Here is an 18297-nt window from a genome sequence, read left to right as displayed (position 1 = left end):
AATGGTGATGCTCCCTGCTCCCTGCTGCAGCTGATGCAATGCAGGTGCCTCACCTGGAAGGGATTGCAGTGCTCGGAGGCCAGCGAAGATGATCTCCAGAGGTCCCTTCCAACCCTAGCCATTCTGTGATTCTGTGAAGCAGTGCGGCACTGCCCACACCAGCCTGTGGGAGATGTGCTGCACGGCTGATTTGGGGTGGGAAGACATCGTTGCTTCCACTCAGCTGAGCACCTGAGCTGCCTCTCACCCATCAACCCTGACGCTGTGTCCAGAAGACTGTAGTGGCCAAAGCACTCCTCAGGGTTTTACTTCTAAATAATACTGCAAAGGGGCTCCTACCCAAGACTCTACTTGGTTAAATAACCAAGCTGCCAAGCTGCAGATTTCAGCGATTCCTTTTGAAACTTTTCCACTTTGTACAAAGTGATTAAATATTCATTGGTGCAGGGACTAGGAGCTGACCTCCTGGATGAGCACCCCCAACCCAAGCCGCAGAGCCCTTTTTGTTCCCATTCTCTGAATATTTAATCAGCTCATACAAAGCCAAATGGCTTGATCGGGGGAGCCTAGGAGAGACCCGGGCAGTGAGATCCACTGATCTCCGTATGCAGCAGAAGGACCCGATCCCAGGCCCCTGCTTCAAAGCAGACAAATGAAGGGTTTAAGAATTCAGCTCAGCATGGCTGAGAACATGTCAGCTATTCACAACAGAGGATGTGACACTTCCTCCCTCTTCTCTCCCTCACCCCATCTTTCAAGCTGGTTAGATGTGGTTTAACCACCTCAGAGTCCAGCAGGAAGACAGGATGAGGAATACTTCATTGGTGTCCTGAAAACTGTACAAAATGAATGGATGAAAATTTGATGAGAAGTTTTTCAGCTATTCAAGCACCTCTCTCAATAATTCAGATGTTTGATTTTCTTCTTCAGTATGCAGTAAGGATTAATGCACTTTGGGGACAATATAGAAACTTCAGTTTTGAGAATGGAAAAAAAGCCTCAGATTTTGAAACAAAATGACCACAGAGGAGTACAACACTATTATATGAGCTCCTGTTCTTCTGATTCTCTTAACTAGTGACTGGCACAGGCTTCGCACTGAAATTTCAGCACAGAGAGATCTTTGCAGCCAGACTCTAATAAACAAAGTTCACAGCGGAAATGCTGACAGGCTGTGATCAAAGTTTCACCCTCAGGTGTTGCTGTGATATACTGCTTGCTTACTAAAACACAGCAGTTCAAACAGTCTGGCTGTATTTAATTGGGATATATGGTATTTCCAACTCAGCTCTACACCAAAGAGGGTTTCCCTTAGATCTTTCACGCTGCCATTGTTCTGCCATTTGCTCAGAGAAAAGACATTTAGGACACCAAGTTTTAGTGGCACAAGGACTCTAGGACTATCCATAGCATCACCACGAGCTTTATAGGGGGCTACCCTGTGAGCACTCATCTGCTGTTTCCACTCAGAAAACCATCCTCTCCTCTTGACAGCTGTATGGGGCAGCTCTTCTCCAGTGACAGCTGAACATAGAATCAGAGAATCATTTAGGTTGGAAAAGACCCTTGAAATCATCAAATCCAACTGTAAATCTAGCACTGCCAATTCTACCACTAAACCATGTCTCTAAGCACCATGTCTACACATCTTTTAAACACTACCAGAGATGGTGTCTCAACCACTTCCCTGGGCAGCCTGTTCCAGTGACTGACAACCCTTTTGGTGAAAAATTTTTTCCTAATATTCAATCTAAACCTCCCCTGGTGCAATTTGAGGCCATTTCCTCTTGCCCTATCACTAACATCTTTACTTCAGTCACATCAATTGCGTATGCAACGAAGTGACACTAACAGTACACCATAATGTAGTCTTAGTGTCTTCAAAGTATCATACGAGAGAAATAGAAAACCATCCAGATGATGAATTCTTGGAATTACCAACACAATCTCTACCAGCCACCATTCAGGACTTTCTAGAATCTGAAGCAGTGCTTGGCTCCATTCTCAAAGTCCACAACTCATTCTCTGAAGTTCAGATGTGTGTCTAAAACTTTGGCCCTGCCTGACTGTTGGAGATACAACCTGTGTCTCAAGGATGCCAACTGGATCTGAACTGCTCAAATGGTCAACCTGGGACCAGAGCTGAGAGATTTCTCTCTTTCAAGAGACCTCTGCGGCAGTTAAAGGGAACAGAAGCAAAGTCTTTCAGGCAGCAGGATCTGGTCCCATCTCACAAAAACCAAGGGAAACCTTGCCTGCCAAGTGCTACACACTAAACATGGTGCATCCAGGTTTGTGGTGAAGCCAACTTATTTTGAGTATTGTCATCTCTATTCTCAAGACCATGCCCTTGGATGCTGCACATGGAACAGAATTCATAAGATGGGCAGGGCACAAGCCAAATGCAGGACCATGGATCAGCAGGGTTCTCTCCACACTCTTTCACCTTTGAGTCGGGTAGGGGACAGGCATTGACATCTGAAAGGAAAGTCTTGGGGAAGACGATAGTGATGTTGCACAAGTGAAATGTCAGAGAGAATAAAGGACTTCTCAAGAAAGAATATTTGTTTCTTGCCCAGTTCTCTCACAACATCCCACCACAATTCCAGATCCTGGCTCTCAGCCTCCGTCTTCTCAACCAAGCAGTCTAGACCACACCACTGTCACCTCCTTCCATCTTTGGTCAGTGAATTCCCATTCCTAATCTGTTTCTACTTCTTGGTCCCACTGCCTATTTGTGGTTTTCCTTTAGTTATGTTCTTGCCTTCTTTTGAGTCACTCTGAACAATTCATTGTTTACATTGTCTAGATTCTGGCACGGATGTTTCTGAGATCTCCCATCCTTGACTTCTACCTGACGCAGCCATCAGTGGAGAATCCACTTTCTTTGATTTTGGACGGAGTATGTTCAGCCTGGGGTGAAGATGATGCACACATTATTATGGTCCCAGGCAGGAGATGTGAAGGGACAGAACATGTGCAGTCACTCTGTGTGGATGAACAGCATCTTCTCTGCTCCACTCCAACAGCCCTGAGAAACCTTCACGGCACGGCACCTTAAATATGAGATGCATAGAGATATAGAGTAGTTTCTAAAACAAAAATGTCTCTACTTAGCATGGGAGAAGTAAGTGTTGTTTCGAAAGTTTCTAACCAGACCTAAATGAGAGAGTTGTATAAAAACAGCAAAAAGCAATTCACAACTGAAAAGATCACTCTGCCTCCACTCCTGCATTTTGAGTCACTGCTACAAACTCCTGAGAAGTCAGACCTTTTGGAAAAGCAGTTTGTTAGTGTTTTTTGTAATATGAACAACACAAAATGTTTTCTCAGTTCCTGTTCCCAGAACCCGCTAAACTGTTTTGACAATTTTTTTCAAAAATTTCAGCCTTAGGCATATACCTGGACTATAAAATATCAGCCCAAATAGTTAAAGTTTGACAAAATCTCAAAATGTGGTTTTATAATAGGAAATGTTGGGCAAACTTCATATTATGCTCTATTAGCCCCATCTATTAAAAATATTTCCTTATGTGTAGCAAAGATCTTTATACAAAGTAGCATTTGTAGATGTAGTCACTATTTCCTAGTGTGAAATAGCTCAGTAATTTTATTTTTTTCAAAATTACTAAGTGCAACAAGACAACATTAATAGAATAATCTCTTGATGAATTTTTTTTTAAATGAAAGCTTGCTTTGAATTATGCTGAAGAAAAACGCATCTTTAAGTCAACTAATTTCCATTTAATTACATGGATATTAGTTAAAAACAGTTGAATAGACTTTTTATTTTTTAATTGTGAAAATTCTCTCCCAGGTTGAACTCTTCTATGCCAAGTTTCTGTGCCAAGCACATTTTTACGGTCTAGTTATAAACCCTAGAAAAACAACGTTTATAGGAAATGTTGACACAACCTTAACTAAAGTGGTGCTAGCTGACACCTCTATATTTTCAATTTGGGGATTTCTACTGGGAAAATATAAACGCTAATGCAGTAAAGGAAGCCAACTATAATAAACCCCTCATAGTCTTCCTGTTCACCCCATGAAGACCTACTTCAAAAAGCACCAACCCAGACTGGAGATGAGTTGAAGTTAACTGCATTCCTCTGAGGGTACTAAAAATTACCTGCAGGTACTTCAGCCTTACAGTTACTTGCGAGATTTCAGTTTGGTCAAAGCCACATGAATATCCATTAAAAAATCCTGAAAAGAAAATGAGAATGTGCATAAGCTTAAAAAAGGGTGCTAGTCCATTTATATCCTTCCTAGCACAACATAAAAAGAGGAAAATGGACTTTATAGATTCTAGTGAAACAAATATAAGTACACACAGGGGAAAAATACAGAGATGGGAAGTGAAAAGTGAAGTTAGCTTTCCTACCTGTAACTTTTAAATTTGGCTTGCCTAAAGCGAAATAATAAAGGAAGAGCTGGGGCCTCTGCTTAGCCTTCTTTTAAAGGTGTTTGCATGGACTCATGAGCCAAGTAAGATTGGGGTGATTGTCAGGACGGCTCCTGAGTCTTGGTGAATGAGATCTGAAAGTCTTGGGTAGCTGCCTCAAGAATGAAAACTGATGATGTTAGTGATATACTGGAAGTGATATACAGTGAGACCGTGGTGGAGGAGAAGGTGCTAGAGTCATCTTAGAACTTAAATGTGAAATTCAGAAGGAAAAAAAAATATATTGTTTATTGGTAAATTGTGCTGAACCAGCCTGGTTGCTTTCTGTGATGAGATGACTGGCTCTGTACATGAGAGGAGTACAACAGATGCCATTTACCTTGATTTTTGCAAGATTTTGAAGATTTCCCATAGCATCCTTGTAGCCAAACCAGGGAGATAAGGACTGGATGGCTGGGTTCGAAGATGTGTGGTAAACTGGCTGAATCATCAGGCTCGAAGGATAGCAGCCAATGGTTCACAGTTGAGGGGTTTTCTGGATTTAACAGTGGGGCTGACACTGTTTAATGTCCTCCTTAGTTATTTGGGCAATAATGTATAATGCACTCTCGGCAAACTTGTAGATGATATCAAACTGGGGAGAGTGGGAGGGCAGAGCTGCCATTCAGAAGAACCTTGACAATCTGAAAGAATGGGCCATGAGGAAACTTGAAGTTCAACAAAAGGAAATCCAAGCCCTGCACCTGGACTGAATTAAGCCCCTGTGGCAGAACCAGCTGGCTTGGAGGTGGCTCCCCAGGAAAGGAGCTGGCAGTCCTGGTGAACATCGTGTTGAACCTGTCAGTAGTGTGCCCCGTGGCAACAAAGGCTCACCTGCATACTGGCCTGCATTAGGAGGAGTAAAGCCAGCGGGTCAAAGGAAGTGACTATTCTCCTCCCCTTGACACTCATGAGACATAGTATGAAATTATGTGTCCAGTTTGGAGTCTCCTGGGTAGAGACATTGATAAGCTAGAGTTGAGAAGAAGGCTAGGAAGATACTCAAGGGGCTGGAGCACAAGGCACATAAGGTCAGACTGAGAAAACTGGCTTAGCTGAGCCTGGGGAAGAGAAGGATAAGGAGAAATCTTTCCGTTGTCTTCCATTACCTAAGGATGGGCTGTAGAGAAGATGGGGCTGACTCTTCTTGAAGCTGCACAGAAGAAAGATAAGAGGTAAGACAAATATCAGAATGGGAAATTCCAATTGGACATAGGAGAGAAAAAATCCTAGTGAGAATAGCTGAACAATGGCCAGGTTGCCCAGAGAGTTTGTAATAACTCTGTCCTTAGAGATATTCAAAGCTCAGCTGGACAAATTAATTCTGCTTTGAAGAGCAGGCTGGACAAGCTGACCTCAAGAAGACCTTTTCAACCAAGACTTTCCAGTGTCACTTGTGGCATTTACTTACTCAGCGGAAAAGGAGCAAGTGGGACAGTGGCACTCTGAGCAGCAGCCTGCTGGGTTTCAGATGCCATTCAGATTCCTCCTTTAGACAAACTGCCTGTTGATGGAGCTGGACACTTGCCTGCTTCTGAGAGTCCAGCCTTCTCTGTTTTTGAAGAGAGGCATGCTGAACTCTCTAGCAACATTAGAAAGTACTGACCGGACTTTTTCTTTAGTTGATAACATACATAACCTTCACCTCTTCAGAGGCAAACACTAGAAAGTTACGTAAAAAGCCAGACTGAAACATCCCAGTAAACAAATGCAAAACATATTGACCCTGTCTTGGGCCTGTAATGACCTCCCCTTACACAGCTGTAACACACTCCATTTCATGCAGTTAAAAAGCTGTAGTCCTTTCATTCAGTGAGACATTTGCTGCTTTTACCATTACTTTTGTGCTAAGTCTAATTGTCTATTAAGAAGGTAATTTGGGTTATACCCCAATTAAAGACATACCTAAGCTTCTGCAGCTCCCAAGAGAACTTTCATCAAGGCACCTTTATGAGCAGAAGAGCTTTGGACGATGTTTTCTTTAACCTTGCTGACATTTCAGCCATGCTGGCAGCAATTCATATAGTTTCTGCCCACTGCCACCTTCTTCTGTTTTCCTCAAAAGGTTTCACAAGATATCACAGTAACCTTGGCAAAAATGTGAAGTCTACTTTAAGGTTAATGCTAAGCTTCTGTAGTACCTGTCAGTACTAAATGATTGTTCATTTCCTGTGAATTGGGAATAAAGTAATAACATACATCTGGTGAGCAAAGACATGTTGCTTATTTCTTTTTCTTCTCTGAGCCATATCCTTTACCAGCTGTGAAACATCACCATGCAGAATCTCCAAATACCTTTGAGGAAAATTAAAACAAAGGAACAGAGGGCTGGTAGGGACCCCCTGTGTCTCAGAGCCCAGTCCCCCGCCAGCCCCAGGCCACATCACACGATGCCTTTCATCAGCTGTTCGCACTCCATCTTACAACCCCTTTTGTGCCCCCATACTTGCACTGGAACTCTGTTCTCTCCAGCGTTGATTGCTCAGCTGGCTGGATAACATCTTTCAGTTTCCAGTTAAAATGCATTCATGGGCAGTTTATGCCCATTTGTTCTTGTGCCAACAGTGTACTTTATCTTCAAAAGATCTTTTCCTCCTTGATGTTTAACCTCTTGGAGTATTTATAGTGAGCAATGACATTCCGTATTAGCTTTTGTTTTGCTACACTAAATGAGTCAAGATCTTCTGGCCTCCTTATGCAAAGTAGACTTCCCATTTCCCATCGTCACAGTCCATCTTTGCTGCCTTTGTTCCCAGGTCATCTTTGACCTAAGGCACTACTGCTGGACACAGTGTTTCAGGTAGGGTCTTATCAATTTATTAGTTGCTAACCATTTTCTCATGTAAATCATGCCAGAAGACTATATGCTAAAAGGTATACATCACCGAATGTACTAAATACACTGAGAAAAATCCATTTATAAACCTCCTTCCCGTCTTTAATGTAGTATTTCTAAATGTCACATGCCTGTGGGCTTTGCAAGACAGTGGAGTTTTGATGGCAGATCCTGAAGCACACAATGGAGCCTAGAAAAGGAGGCTGAGGTATGAAAACAACAGCCATGGAAACGCAGTGACCAGAATGAAAAGAGTCCAAGGGAGAGGTGAAGTAGGATTTATTACTGCACTGCAATGGATGATAAAGGAGGTGATTAGAAATCAACTGTCAAATTCAATTCTTTATACTCTCTTGGCATGAAAAACACTCGAAACATAATGATACATATTTACATGAATAAAAATCTCAGCCTGCAGCATTTTCACAACATCTTCCATTTGAAAGCGTTGAGGATGGCAAGTGAAATTTACTTTACACTGTAAATACTGTTTGCTTCCTGCATATCTCCAAGTCAGAACAATAGAAAAATGTAACCAGCATGACTAGGTGGAGAAAAGATCCTTTGCATTTTTCTCTACATGCACAGTCTACTCAGCTCTTGAGTAACTCAGCATAAAAGTTTAAATTTTATGTTCTCATTGTTCTTTTCTGAGGCGTGACCTGAATAAAACACTTGGGGGAAAAGACCTGAAACGAAGGTCTTATTAATTGAAAGTTAGTATATGGTCTTTTACGGAATAAAATATAAATGTATACATTGTTTATTATGATACTAAAATAACAAATTTCTTCAGTCTTTCACAGCAGTTCCAGAAATTCAGAGTGTTTTTCAAGATTCCTGCCAGCACTGAGATATGCCCCAGTGGAGTAATTTTATTTAGTATCATACACCACATAAATATCATAGTTTTATCTGATGGTAATGAATCTTAGAAGCAAATAGTTCTTTTTCAGCCCTTTCATATTATATTCATAAAGGTATGAGGGCAGCTTGAATCATTAAACATTAAACTGAAGGCGGCATTCGGAAGAGATGTGAGTGGGGACCTCCCCGCTGGATTAAATGTAATGTTCTCTTGCAGAAAGTGGCTAACTGGGCTGCACGCAGGAGGTTAGCTCAACCGCTCCTTTAGCTCGCAGAGAGAAGACATTGTGGTTTGTGCAATTCTGCTTTATGGAAGAAGCAGATTCCCAGTCATTGTTCAGATGCAGTTGCATTAGGCAAAGTCTTTGTACCTCTTCTGCCCTTTGTGGTTCTCCAGACACAAGAGCGTTGTCTTTCTGCATGTAAATCTCCGCGTGTTTTGAAGATATTTTTCCTCCGTGACCTGCCTACTGGACTGGCTATGGCTCAGATTACAGTGGTTTTCAATGGACATTAAGCACATGCTGGTTCTTTTTCAGGCAGGAATGACCTCTTGAATTCGGAGCTGTAAAATGCAGCTACTGTGTTTACTCAGTTGAGGGACAAATCGTGCTCCACAGGTCTCATATTCTCAGGTTGGTCGTAAACCTTTTTGTTTTGCTTATACTGTGTTCTGGGACTCAAATTTCTCACCCTCCTGGGGTCACTGCCTGTATGAGACTCTTGAAAAATACGACTGATTCAGTCCTAGTTCTGTGTCAGTCACACATCCAAATCCCTACGTCACATTACGCATAATGCCCGATAATGGAGAAAACTCAGCTGCACTGGAACAAAGTTGCTACATGGGATTGTCTTTTTTATCCCAATATCTTCAAATGAGGCTATTTCAGGAATTGAGAATAATTCCCTTGGAGCAACAAAGTTTATATAGCCAACATAAACAAACCTATGCCTGCTTCATGCCAGGGGAGGAGAGAAGGAGGTGATATTTCTTTTGCTACCAACATAGGCTCTTTTGCTTGAATAGTATTTTTGGCAGATGCTACCATATTTAACTTCCCACAATGGCACTGTTTATTTAAGGCCAATATAAAACATCCCTGGCCCTTCTCTTAGATTTTTCAGTCTGTTGGTTCACTTTCACGTATCCTTTTAAGCACATTTTTTGTGGTGCCTTTGGAATCGCTACTCAGTGCCTTTAAATGAAATACTTCCAAGCAACAAGAACTCCATCTTAGCAGAGCAGGGAAATGAGCTGTACCAGCTACACTATTGCTCATGGATTTCACTGCTTTCTGTACACCCTGTTCTCACGAGTAATTCAGAGGAACAAAATAACTGCCAGACCAGAGGTCTACCTAGCCAAGTACCTCGTCACCAGCAAAGCACAGTTGTGATTACTTAGAGAAGAGTGTAAAAAAAGTAGCGGTGCTCTGCCTAATATGTACTTGAACTTCTGGCAATTGCTGTGCCCAAGGCTGCACTGTTTTGTTTTACCAGGGTGACCTAGAAGAAATTCACTTCGGGTTTTTGCTCTCTGCATTTTTGTGGCATAGAAAATGTACTTGCAGCTATAAATCTTTCCCAGATTTGCATTTGATATTAAATCAGATATTTGTAGCTGTAAAAAAACCTTTCAAATCTTTATACAAAGTTTACCAGGTCCTTACAGATAATGGCTTATGGTCAGCCTCAGCTTCCTACAGAACATTGTTATTTCATGTTGAAGACTCCTTCTCTGTGTGAGTGCAGTGATACCATTTCTGTTTGTACCTGTAAGTGTAAGTTGCCAGTCTCTGGCTTCGCATACACCGGAGCAGAACCGTGCTCACAATCAAAGCCGCTGCCTAACAATACCCGGCTGCTCTGCAAGCTGCCACAGCTGCTGCTGAGCCACCACAGGCTGTCTCCCGTGAGTCACTGTGGCCATAGTCATAGGACACCTCTGTCCAGGAGCACCCTGAGGTGTGGGGTTGGGTGGCTGGAGCAGCCAGCGCTTCCCTGCCAGGTGGGGACAGCTGGGGATTGCAGTCGTTACCTTTCTCTCCTATGGAAGCAAACATATCAGCGATGGCCTTATAGTGGCCTGTCTGCATCCTGCCTAATGTTTCTCACAGATGTGTTATTTCTGCTAAACAGTAAATACTGTAGGTATTTAGGTAAAGCTCTGGCTTTCGATGCGCAGAGCTTCCAGTCATGCTCTTCTGTTGTTTTCCCCAGGTAAAAATATCGCCTATTACTTTAGCACCCTCTCCACCACCATTGCTTTTTTCCTGTGTTTTCCTGTGAAATACCGTGGGTGCCAAACACAACCCAAACAGCCGTCTGCAGAAACAGTGTCTCCCAGAGGAGGTGCAGAATGTGCACAAACATGTGCTCTGTTTTCCTAAGGACACCTGCCAGAATCCTGCTGATGCATCAAGCATAGGAAAATATTTGGCACAAGCCCTGTCTCCAAAGATTTCTCTCCTTGTAGGTAGTGGAAAGTATTCATTTTTTAACATTCTTATTTCATTTTTTTGGTTTTCTCTATGTAAGTGAATGCTTCTGTCTTTCCCTGCTGCAGTGTCCAATAAGCACAGCCTCTCGATGTTTTTCTGATCTCTCAGAGCACTTACCCAGTCCCATTTTAGCTCCTGCCTCAAGGTGAGTGGTGTGAACTGTTGTCATGATGCACTCTGTCTTCTCTGTCCCATGCTTCTGAATTTCCTTTGTCCCCAGAAGACTTTCCCTAATTCTTTTTCAGTTTTTTAAGTCCCTGGACTTTCCAATAAATGCATCTCCTTAATAGCACTATGATTTTTTTAACTCATTAATGAGTACTGCTTTCACCGGTATACTCACAAATTGTGCTGAGGTGGTGGCATGAATAGAATATTAATAAACAAAGCATTAGCTTGGTCAGGAAGGACAGGCAAGATTAGACGGAATGAGATATACTGCTCTGCATTCAAGGGTACATATGTATGCTGGGAGATCCAGAATGTGGAGGAAGTTAAAATTGCTCAGAAGGTAAAAGGGGAAAAGAATATGAGGGGCTTAATTGCGAGGATTGCAAAATACCAGACAATGAAGACCTGAGGCTTTTGTGTACAAAAGCAGAATCAGCCCAAGGATGACTTTATATTAGAGATTTTAACAATCCAGGTATTCATTGGTGAAAGAATGCAACAGAATGCCGATGTCCAGTGAGTTCCTGGAATTATTGGCAATGTTGTTTTAAAAAGTGGAGGAAGGAGTCAGAAAGCAGACTCTTCCAGATTTGATGCTAACCAGTAAAGAATTGTGTGAGAGTGCGAAGGTGAAAGATAACATGTGTAAGAGTAACCTTGGAGTCACAGGATATATGATCCTCAGAAATGAAATGAAGAAGAGCAAAAAAAGGTGATGGACTAGACGTGTGGAGGCTTCAGTAAAGTATTAGATAGCTGGTAGCTAAGAGAACATAAGCAATAAAGGCAGCTGTAAATTCCTCAAAGTGTTTCTAAGGACAGTAGTATACATTATTCCACATCAGAGAAATGATAGACAGTGTAAAAAGAGACCAGACTGGTTAAACTATGATCATTCCTAATGTATGGCCAAAGGAAGTAAAATGAAACCAACTCAGAATACTCAGAGCACTGAAAAAAAGTGGCCTGGTCATGTAGGGAAAAAAAAAATCTGTGCTTTGTCTTTCGTGATTCTGTTTCTTCTGATCAAAAATCAGATGCAAAGAGCTAAAGGCACGAGGCCAACAAGTCCAGCAGTAATGAGGGTGAATCGGAGGAAAGTGATTTTTTCTACTTAAAAATGAAGGAAAGCAATAAAGCCAAGAAGGCTGAAGTAGATAATTTTGTATCAGTTTTCACTCAAATGATCAGCTCTAACCCGCTGTCTAGCACAATTAAGAGTGAGGATTGCAGGGCTTAGAACAGAGAATACACTGAGGAATTCTTAGACAAGGTTAGGTGCTTGCAGATCATTTGCACCTGCTTGATAAACTCCATCTGTGGAGTTAGAAAACTGTATCTAGAAGAAAAATCTATCAGCATTTCTCTGTTACAGTACAGGTACATTTCTGGAGAGCTTCCACAAGAATCTGTTCTGGATCATTTTCTGCTTGATGTCTTTCCTGAGGACCTAAATAATGCAATATATTTAATAAATCTGCTGGAGGGACTGAAAATGGACTACACAATGGGATTAGAATTCAAAATTATCTTGAAGAAATGACTTGCAGAAAATAGAATGAAAATGAATAGGTCCAAGCTTAAAGCCCTACACTTGTGCAAGGACGATCACCTAAAATATACAGGTTGCAGGGGTCCCTGGCTACCTATCGGCTCTCCAAAAAGAAGCCCGGAGTTGTAGTGGCTCATGAGCTGAGCAGGACTCAACACAGTTGTGCTGTTTCAAAAAGGCAGACTCCATACTGGACTGTGTAAACAGGACTATAAGTTACCAGGCACAGGAAGGTTTTCACCTGCTCTAGTGAGCATTGCATCAGCTGGAGCATCATACCCAGCTTTAACCAGCGCTCTTCAAAAAGCGTGGAAACTAGTTCAGAACAATCCAATGGAGACCAACATCAATGATTAGTGGTAGGAAACACAACCTGAGAGGAAAGCCCAAGAGAAACACAATTGCACAACCTAAACAACACAGAGAGAAGACAGAGGGTAAAGGAGCTATAGGTAGTAAATATTCTCAAAAAGATAAAAGGTCCCATGAAAAAAAGTAATGCCTTTTTTTGGTTTGTTTTTTTTTTTCAAATCCACACGCTTAGATTCTAGCAAATTTTATAACTTCAGCATTAGGTAAAACTTTCTAGTGGTAAAGTAGTAGAGAGCTAGATTAGATTGCTTGTGAACAGGGAAATCACAGAATTTCCATCACTGGAGGTTTTTAGGAACAGATGAGACAGAAAACTGTCAAAATTCACCTAGAAATAGTTTCCCCTATTAGTAGGTAAAGTGAAGGGCTACATGACTATCTTTCTCGTAATATGTTCAATTTTATGGAACCGTGCTGCATTTATAATTTAATTTTGCAATTTGTTTACATGCTCCCTTTAGAGGGAGTTCATCACATAGAGGCCTAAATCTCACTTGTTTATCCCTTCCTTTCTGTGGATTTTTAGTGTTAAAATGCATGACAGTCCTCCTTTGACTAGTGTACCTCTGTCCTCCTTAGGATTTGGAACTGTCCCACTTGCTTTCAGGTTTATAGTCCCTGCATTTTTGACGCCAATATTTTCCAGTGATCCTACCAAAAAAATCCTCTGAACTGGAAGTTCTGTTATTGCCCTTTCCATCCCTGCTGGGCACATTTTCCTGCCACTTGGAAACTCTTACACAGCGATGCTGTCCTTTAGGTCTTGCATTTTATTCCACGGATCAGCATTACTCTTCCCCATGTTGTCTGCACAGAATACAGCTCTACAGACTGTTTCGAGGGACACTAATTCTTAGCATCAGTCGTGACTATATTACTCCTTTTACATGGTCAAACCTATTCTAACTGTGGTAAATAAAATCAGGAAAGATGACTTGCATCACCATTTCTATCCCTACGCTATCATTCCTAGACAGATGATCTTGAACAGGTATTTAAAAAAAAGGGCTATTTTGAGACTAGATTAATGGTAAGCATATTCAAAATTTGAAGATGATTGGTGTTTTCCTTTCAAAATATAAAGAGGAGAGTGATTAGAAGAATGAAGGGTGGTGGCAGGAGCACATGGCTTGAAAGCAAATTAACCGCACAGGGGCAGGTTTTGTTAATCTTTAAGATTTCCACTGGAGTAAGCTGCAAGGTAAGAAAGAGAATCAGGAGGACCTGGTGACTGAGAACAACTCCTCCTTTTTTCCTTAACCCCACTCTTCTTAGCAATTAATTCTTAGGGATTTTGACTTGTGCTCAATTTCCCTAGCAGCAGACTTCATATGTACTTGATTACTCACACAGGAGACAATTTAACCATGAAAACCTTGTATGTGAGGGATTAGCTGAGGGCAAAGTAGGGCTCTTAAACACTTAACATAAGTATAGCCATGACAGCACAGTTTGATTAAATTGAAACATTTCACTTGGCAAAGTATAGATTTAATTCTAATAATTTGAAAGGTGTCAAAAAGGAAGGGGTACACATTTCACTCAGTGCATAGTGTCTGCACATCTGTCTCCCCGAGGGGAACAGCAAACAAACCCTGCACAGAAAAAAACATAAACAATTACCCTTCTGTACATCATTTGTCTTCTGGTACTTGCAATTGTTACGGACACATCTTCATGATTTCCACAAATCCTATTACACCTCATATGGAGAAATGAGGTTAGTGATACAAAGTTTTATTTGAGAAGCAGGACATGATCTTTGTCTGCAGTAAGATAAAATATACTCATAAAAGTGTTAGAAGTTCTCGTTTATTTCCTGTAGATATAAAAATAACTTATTTGTAATGTCATGCAAATGTTTTTCAAGATACTACTGCCATCTTTTTCGCATTGTAACAGTTTCTGCACTGACCATGCTTTTCATGCTTAATTTTTATGTTTACCATCAGTCATGCAATTCCAATGGACATATGATTTGATTTTTCTGCTACATAAACCAATTTTACATCAGTGTGGTTCCAGTAACTGAGGTTACTCACGCCATAAGAAAAGCGCCAAGCCCTTTTAAATTTCCTTTAGTTTTTCTTTCTTAAAGTTCTTTGGCCAGGTTCTTCCCTGATTTGATTTTTCTCTGTTGTCTTCGGCACAGCTTTTTGACTTATTGTTTTAGCAAAATTTGCCCTTCATTGTTACAAGTTAACTTTTAAGTGAGGCAGTTAAAACTTCTGTTCTGTTTCACTGAACTCTTTCCTCTGGGTTGAACATTTTGGGCTCTCGTCCTGCCCTCACGGGCACCCATGTGCTTTGCTAAAATAATCTGTGTGAAATTGCAGGCCCAACTTGCAAGATAACTGCTAAAAATAATCACCTTGAAATCAATGGACGGTCTTAAGAAACCTGGTTTATATGTTTTATGTGACGTGATAAATTACTGCTGCACTGCATTAAGAGTGAGTGACTCAGGTGGATGGTATGAACTGCTTTATTCACCAGCTAAAAAATCTGTTCTCCTCTGCCTCACTTCTGCCTCGTAGAGAGGGGAAAAAAAGCAAAGTAGATTCCTGACTAGTTGTGACTCCTGTAACCCAGAGAACAGCCCCACAGGTGTGTGCGGAGGCTGAGAAAGTGTGCAACCCTCACCCCTTTACAATTGCTCACAATTTAAAAGCCAGTCAGCAGCAGGAACAGGAAAAGAAAAGGTCACAAGAGGACAGTGTCCATGGCCAGCATCAGGTTTCAGAGTAGGAACCATAAGGGAGAAAATGAAAAACATTTGGTCTTAATTAAGGCACTTATCTGGAAAAATGAGGAACAGTTGAAAGCTGCAGAGTTAGGGCATTGAACAAACTTATTTTCTTGATTGCAAAGTAACCTTGCAGTAGCTTCTGCTACTGAGAATGAGGAAGGAAGAGGTTGGTAGAAACTACGTCTCCGAGATCTACCCTGGAGCGTCGGCTTTATAGTGCAGTAGCGTCAATAAAGGCAGAGGAGGGAGGACAATAGGAAAGGGGTCTGGGAGAAAATGACATACATTGCTCAGAGCTTTGGCCCTCAACAGATAATGCTTTCACATCTCTGAAAATGTGTATTTCTCCTAGAAGTAGCTTTTCAGTTGTCACCTTATATTTTCTGCTAGAAAATTCACCTTGTCCTTAAATGTAGTGTATAAATAGCCAGTAAATCTTGAGTTATATAAAATAACATTGTGGATAATATGCACATATATTCACCTGTATTTATCTCATTAAAAAAAAAAAAAAAAGGTGATAAGGATAGCTGCACAAAATGAGGTGAGAGAAGACAAGATCCTGGGGTACCTCTTACCCTCTGCAAGGCCTATCTATACTACAGCTTTAATGAGCTAAAGGCAGGGATATCTGACAGTTCCAGTCCTCTGTGTTTTGCACAGTACAACACTGCTGAAGAAGAAAATCAGGGGATTTCCTTACACTTGGTGGTCTGCTCATGCTTCAACATGGAAAGCACATCAGAAAAACTAGAGTTCCGGGCATCCCAGACAGGCAGACACTGAAAATGTTCAGCTTCAAAGGTTACCCTTTCATCTGCTGTAAACTGGCATAGTTGTTCCTCTGAGTAATGTAGTGCTGCTCAATATGGCAGTGGTATAAATTTACCCATTAGAAGCTGTATGCACATGTATGAGGTAATTGAATAAACAGGGATTCCAGCTAAATGAGAGTCAAACTGGATGTTGTGTGTCTAAATGCATGATTTCTTTTCTTCTTTATGGCCAAAACAAAGACTAAGAAGAAATATATTCTGTACATCTGCAGAGGGTAGAGCAGATTTGCTACAAGACTGGGTAAACATGGCTTACACAAAGCTTTCTATAGAAAGATAGATTTCTAGCCCAGAATTCAGGAGAGAGTGATGCTCATGAGTAGGAAAAAGGAACACAGCTGTTTTTATTCTATATCAGCTGGTTTCTTCCTTTTTTGAGTCCTATTTAATGGTGAAAAATAATTTACAGTATAATCAAATGAAAAGTTGGATATTAGACTTTATATCCTGTTCTAGTTTCCATCTGAAATTTCTCAGCTTTACCAGTTTGAGGACCCCTATGGTCACAACCTTATCTACTGAAATCTAGCTCCATTAAGAATGGAGTGATGCTGACTTATATAGTGGTATGGCCCTCATTCCAGATATGTCTTCAGTTGAGTGTGGGGCCCAGATTCTCCAACACATTTCTTCATATGCAGCTGTCTGGGCAAAACAGTTGCAAACTGTGCATAGAAACCTGCTCAAGTACCTGATAGCCTCCATCTATTTTGCATAACACCTAAAGACAAGGTAGTGCAGAATCAAAAGCAACCTCTTGTTCCCTATCATGTCAGACAGGAAAAGCATGGAGCATGGTTGTCCACTGAGGTAAAAAAAATGTGTAATAACTTGATATTATTAAGAAAAATTAAATATAGCTCAATTTTTGATAGAAATACGTACTATTCAGTAAGTATATTTAGATGCTTGTGGGTCTCACATGAAAGTTCCCTTAAAATTACATTTTGTGGCAATTCTTTCTAAAAATGGCTGTGGTGCGCAGTACAGACTATAGTTTTTCCTTTGAAATATCTGTGTCTGCAGTGGTATGAAAATAAAATCCCACATCAAAGAATACAGTACATGCTAGCCCTGACCCACAGACAAAGGATATTTATGCAAGGGGTGCGTGGGTTTTTTTTCTAAGCAATGCTTTTCCATTTTGTTCTTTCTGAATTGCAAATATTTTTCTCTTGTCTTGTTTTCCCATCACTGGTGAAAAGTGTTCCCTTTCAATCATAGCAGAGAACTGGAGAGCTGTGCCAAAAGTCCCAAACTTGCAATTGAAGAGTTGCTTTCACGGTTCGCTAGAAGTTGGTAGAGGTTATTCTGGTATCATTTAAGCCAGACTTATGCCGATGGAACATCTCTAGTCTTTTTGAACTCAGGGCAAAGACTGACTTGAAGAATGGCCAAATGAAATCACCTTACAGAGCAAGCATTGGAAATACCTTTGTTATTTATACATTTGACTTAAGCCAAGTGATCTAATTGTTCATGAATTTTGGTTAAGTACATCCCAACTGATGCCACTGAAGTCAACCGAGTTAATCTTGTTTTACACACGTGGGATCGGGATCAAGATGTGTCTGAAGACTTTTTGTGTTCATTAAACTGGAAGAAGTGAAACCACAGGTTCTTACTTACAGCTGAATAAGGATGTAAAGACAAGAGTAGATGTGAGAAAGGAAGATTACAGTGAAGCCCTCTAAAATGTCCGTACTATGGAGCAGTTTCTGTTGCTGCTGCCTCTGCCAGCCTGTGCAGTTACACGGCCTCCTTATGTTTCCTTTCCAAAAGCCTCATCAAGGAAGTTTCTGTCTTTTCTTATGTTACCTTGTTTACCTAGAATATCACCATGCAGGTTTTCCAGTCCTTTTTAGCTCTTGAAAGGGTTGGCGGCATTTTAATGTTTGTAAGTGGCATCTGTGTGGGACAGCTAGGTGGGAACTCCTGTTTTTTTAACCTCTACCGCTGTGTGAGG

The sequence above is a fragment of the Nesoenas mayeri genome (genome assembly GCF_963082525.1).
Source record: "Nesoenas mayeri genome assembly, chromosome: 2".
NCBI classification, from domain to species: Eukaryota; Metazoa; Chordata; class Aves; order Columbiformes; family Columbidae; genus Nesoenas; species Nesoenas mayeri.
This window is presented reverse-complemented; position numbering follows the sequence as displayed.